Source organism: Arachis ipaensis, chromosome B4, assembly GCF_059453495.1.
Source record: "Arachis ipaensis isolate K30076 ecotype BB chromosome B4, ASM5945349v1, whole genome shotgun sequence".
In the NCBI taxonomy this organism is placed as follows: Eukaryota; Viridiplantae; Streptophyta; class Magnoliopsida; order Fabales; family Fabaceae; genus Arachis; species Arachis ipaensis.
Window position 1 is genome coordinate 71,737,607 of NC_142439.1, and position 5,717 is coordinate 71,743,323.

The 5,717-nt window shown below is 36.2% G+C and overlaps 1 non-coding gene across 1 annotated transcript; it reads right to left on the bottom strand.

Moving 5' to 3' along the window:
* Positions 1-4,888: 4,888 nt before the first annotated feature.
* LOC148567879 (small nucleolar RNA R71) lies at positions 4,889-4,996 on the bottom strand. Its single transcript, XR_015882903.1, has one exon. It is a non-coding gene; the product is annotated as a small nucleolar RNA R71 (small nucleolar RNA).
* Positions 4,997-5,717: the final 721 nt, after the last annotated feature.

The following is a 5,717-nucleotide window of genomic DNA, read 5'->3' on the forward strand; positions in this document are numbered from 1 at the left end:
CCAAACACACACCAAGTGGGCCCCGGAAGTGGATTTCTGCATCATTTACTCATTTCTGTAAACCCTAGTAACTAGTTTAGCATAAATAGGACATTTTACTATTGTATTTACATCTTTAGTTTCATCTCTGGACGTTTAGTTCTTATATCATGGGGGCTGGCCTCTCGGCCATGCCTGGACCTTGTTCTTATGTATTTTCAACGGTAGAGTTTCTACACACCATAGATTAAGGTGTGGAGCTCTGCTGTTCCTCATGAATTAATACAAAGTACTACTGTTTTTCTATTCAATTCAAGCTTATTCCTATTCTAAGATATCCATTCGCACCCAAGAACATGATGAATGTGATGATTATGTGACGCTCATCATCATTCTCACCTATGAATGCGTGCCTGACAAACACTTCCGTTCAACATGCAATCAAGCTAGAATGAGTATCTCTTAGATATCTAATACAGAGGACCGAGTCCGAGATATTAGAATCTTCGTGGTATGAGTTAGAACCCATGGATGGCCATTCTTGAGATCCGGAAAGTCTAAACCTTGTCTGTGGTATTCCGAGTAGGATCTGGGAAGGGATGTCTGTGACGAGCTTCAAACTCGCGAGTGCTGGGCGTAGTAACAGACGCAAAAGGATAGTAAATCCTATTCCAGTATGATCGAGAACCAACAGATGATTAGCCACGCAGTGACAGCGCATTGGACCATTTTCACAGAGAGGATGGGATGTAGCCATTGACAACAGTGATGCCCTACATAAAGCTTGCCATGGAAAGGAGTAGGAATGATTGGATGAAGACAGCAGGAAAGTAGAGGTTCAGAGGAACGAAAGGCATCTCTATACGCTTATCTGAAATTCTCACCAATGAATTACATAAGTATCCCTATCCTAGTTTATATTTCAATTATGTTTTAATTATCAAATCTCCATAACTCTCTGAATCCGCTTGACTGTGATTTACAAGGTGACCATAGCTTGCTTCAAGCCGACAATCTCCGTGGGATCGACCCTTACTCACGTAAGTTTTATTACTTGGATGACCCGGTGCACTTGCTGGTTAGTTGTGCGGAATTGTGACAAAGTGTGATTCACGTTTGAGAGCACCAAACCATTGGCGCCATTGTTGAAGATCACGATTTCGCATACTAAGTTTTTGGCGCCGTTGCCGGGGATTGTTCGAGTTTGGACAACTGACGGTTCATCTTGTTGCTCAGATTAGGTAATTTTATTTTAATTTTAAGCTTTTTATTTCCTATTTTCGAAAAATACAAAAAAAATATTTTTTCTTTTTCGTTTTTCCCAAAATAATTTTCAAAAAAACCAAAAAAAATTTATAAAATCATAAAATCAAAAATATTTTTTGTGTTTCTTGTTTGAGTCTAAAGTCAAGTTTTAAGTTTGGTGTCAATTGCATCTTTTTAATTTTCTAAAAAAATTATTTTCGAAAATTTCATGCATTGCATTCTTCATGATCTTCAAGTTTTTCTTGGCCAGTCTTCTTGTTTGATCTTCATATTTTCTTGTTTTGTGTCTTTTCTTGTTTTTCATATGCATTCTTGAACCATTAATGTCTAAAGAATAAAAATTTTTAAGTTTGGTGTCTGGCATGTTTTGTTTTCTTGAAAGTTTTTTCAAAAATAAGTTCTTGGTGTTCATCTTGACATTCAAAGTGTTCTTGGTGTTCATCTTGACATTCAAAGTGTTCTTGCATGCATTAGTTGTTTTGATTCATAATTTTCATGTTTTGAGTCTTTGGGTTGTTTTTCTCTTTCATCATTAAAAATTCAAAAATCAAAAAAATATCTTTCCCTTTTTCACTCATAAAATTTCGAAAATTTGAGTTGACTTTTTCAAAACTTTTTAAAATCTAGTTGTTTCTTATGAGTCAAATCAAATTTTCAATTTAAAAATCCTATCTTTTTCAAATCTTTTTCAAAGATCAAACTTTTTTTTTCATTTGTCTTTCATATTTTCGAAAATTTCAAATTAATTTTCAAAATCTTTTTCTTATTTTTATTCCATATTTTCTTATTCAATGCTAACAATTAATGTGATTGATGCAAAAATATTAAGTTTGTTACTTGCCTAATAAGAAAGGTTCAATCTTTAAATTTTAAAATCAAATCTTTTTGTTTCTTGTTAGTCAAGTAATCAACTTTAATTTTCAAAAGCAAATCTTTTTAAAATTCTTTTTCAAATATTTTTCAAAATAAATTTCAATCACATCTTTTTCAAAATTTAATTTCAAAATGTTTTCTAACTTTTTATCTTTTCAAATTTATTTTCAAATCTTTTTCAATTAACCACTTTACTTTTTGTTTGATTCTTATCTTTTTCAAAACTACCTAACTAACTCCCTCTCTAATTTTCGAAAATCCCTTCCCTCTTTTTCAAAATTCCCTTTTTTTAACTAATTGTTTTAATTTTTAATTTAATTTGATTTCAATTTTAATTTTCGAAATTTAACTTTAAATTTTATTTTTTTTTAATTTAATTAATTTTCGAATTCTTCTCATCTCTCATCTCCTTCTATTTATTTATTCATCTACTAACACTTCTCTTCCACCCAAAATTTGAACACCATTGGTATGGCGAAATTGTGATCATCAATGGCGCCATCAACATGGTACGCTCAATTGTAATCTCAACTCTTTATCACAACTTCACACAACTAACCAGCAAGTGCACTGGGTCGTCCAAGTAATAAACCTTACGTGAGTAAGGGTCGATCCCACGGAGATTGTTGTTATGAAGCAAGCTATGGTCATCTTGTAAATCTCAGTCAGGCGGATTCAAATGGTTATGGAGGATGAATGATTAAAAGATAAATAAAACATAAAATAAAGATAGAGATACTTATGTAATTCATTGGTGAGAATTTCAGATAAGCGTATGAAGATGCTTTGTCCCTTCTGTCTCTCTGCTTTCCTACTGTCTTCATCCAATCCTTCTTACTCCTTTCCATGGCAAGCTGTATGTTGGGCATCACCGTTGTCAGTGGCTACAATCCCGTCCTTTCAGTGAAAATGTTCAACGCACCCTGTCACGGCATGGCTATTCATCTGTCGGTTCTTGGTCATGTCGGAATAGAATCCAGTGATTCTTTTGCGTCTGTCACTAACGCCCCACAATCACGAGTTTGAACCTCATCACAGTCATTCAATCCTTGAATCATACTCAGAATACCACAGACAAGGTTTAGACCTTCCGGATTCTCAAGAATGCCGCCATCAATTCTAGCTTATACCACGAAGATTCTGATTAAGGAATCCAAGAGATAAACACTCAATCGAAGGTAGAACGGAGGTGGTTGTCAGGCACACGTTCATAGGTGAGAATGATGATGAGTGTCACGGATCATCACATTCATCAAGTTGAAGAACAAGTGATATCTTAGAACAAGAACAAGCTGAATTGAATAGAAGAACAATAGTAATTGCATTAATACTCGAGGTACAGCAGAGCTCCACACCTTAATCTATGGTGTGTAGAGACTCCACCATTGAAAATACATAAGAACATGGTCTAGGCATGGCCATGAGGCCAGCCCCAAAACGTGAAAAGAACTATGAAAGTATATGAAAGGTGTCTGTTTGTGTGTAATAGCAAAAGGTCCTATTTATAGAGAACTAGTAGCTTAGGGTTTACAAAAAATAAGTAAATGACGTAAATATCCACTTCCGGGTCCACTTGGTGTGTACCTGGACTGAGCATTGAAGTATTTTTGTGTAGAGACTTTTCCTGGAGTTAAACGCCAGCTTTTGTGCCAGTTTGGGCGTTTAACTCCCACTTTGGTGCCAGTTCCGGCGTTTAACGCTGGGAATTCTTGAGCTGACTTTGAACGCCGGTTTGGGCCATCAAATCTCGGGCAAAGTATAGACTATTATACATTGCTAGAAAGCCCAGGATGTCTACTTTTCAAATCAATTGAGAGCGCGCCAATTGGGCTTCTGTAGCTCCAAAAAATTCACTTCGAGTGCAGGGAGGTCAGAATCCAACAGCATCTGCAGTCCTTTTTCAGCCTCTGAATTAGATTTTTGCTCAGGTCCCTCAATTTCAGCCAGAAAATACCTGAAATCACAGAAAAACACACAAACTCATAGTAAAGTCCAGAAAAGTGAATTTTAAATAAAAACTAATAAAAATATAATAAAAACTAACTAAAACATGCTAAAAACATACTAAAAACAATGCCAAAAAGCGTATAAATTATCCGCTCATCAACCATCTTCCTCTCTTTGTTCGAATTTTTCTCTTCTCCTTCTTACATTCTTCTCTTCTTCTACTCATATAAGGAATCTCTATACTGTGACATAGAGGATTCCATATTTTCTTTGTTATTTCCTTCTTTGTCATATGAGCAGGAACAAGGATAAGAACATTCTTGTTGAAGCTGATCCTGAACCTGAAAGAACTCTAAAGAGGAAGCTAAGGGAAGCTAAAGCACAACTCTTTGGAGAAAATTTGACAGAAATTTTCGAAAAAGAAGGAGACATGGCCGAAAATAATAACAATGCAAGGAAGATGCTTGGTGACTTTACTGCACCAAATTCCAATTTACATGGAAGAAGCATCTCAATTCCCGCCATTGGAGCAAACAACTTTGAGCTTAAACCTCAATTAGTTTCTCTGATACAACAGAACTGCAAGTTTCATGGACTTCCATCAGAAGATCCTTTTCAGTTCTTAACTGAATTCTTATAGATCTGTGATACTGTTAAGACCAATGGGGTTGATCCCAAGGTCTACAGGCTTATGATTTTCCCATTTGCTGTAAGAGACAGAGCTAGAATATGGTTGGACTCTCAACCTAAGAATAGCCTAAACTCTTGGGATAAGCTGGTCACGGCTTTCTTAGCCAAGTTCTTTCCTCCTTAAAAGCTTAGTAAGCTTAGAGTGGATGTTCAAACCTTTAAACAGAAAGAAGGTGAATCCCTCTATGAAGCTTGGGAGAGATATAAGGAACTGACCAAAAAATGTCCTTCTGACATGCTTTCAGAATGGACCATCCTGGATATATTCTATGATGGTCTGTCTGAGCTATCAAAGATGTCACTGGACCATTCTACAGGTGGATCCATTCACCTAAAGAAAATGCCTGCAGAAGCTCAAGAACTCATTGACATGGTTGCAAATAACCAGTTCATGTACACTTTTGAAAGGAATCCTGTGAATAATGGGATGCCTCAGAGGAAGGGAGTTGTTGAAATTGATACTCTGAATGCCATATTGGCTCAGAATAAAATATTGACTCAGCAAGTCAATATGATCTCTCAGAGTCTGAATGGATTGAAGGAATCATCCAACAGTACTAAAGAGGCATCTTCTGAAGAAGAAGCTTATGATCCTGAGAACCCTGCAATAGCAGAGGTGAATCACATGGGTGAACCCTATGGAAACACCTATAATCCCTCATGGAGAAATCATCCAAATTTCTCATGGAAGGATCAACAAAAGCCTCAACAAGGCTTTAACAATGGTGGAAGAAACAGGTTTAGCAATAGCAAACCTTTTCCATCATTCACTCAGCAACAGACAGAGAATTCTGAGCAGAATCCATCTAGCTTAGCAAATATAGTCTCTGATCTATCTAAGGCCACTTTGAGTTTCATGAATGAAATAAGGTCCTCCATTAGGAATTTAGAGGCACAAGTGGGCCAGCTGAGTAAAAGAGTCACTGAAACCCCTCCTAGTACTCTTCCAAGCAATACAGAAG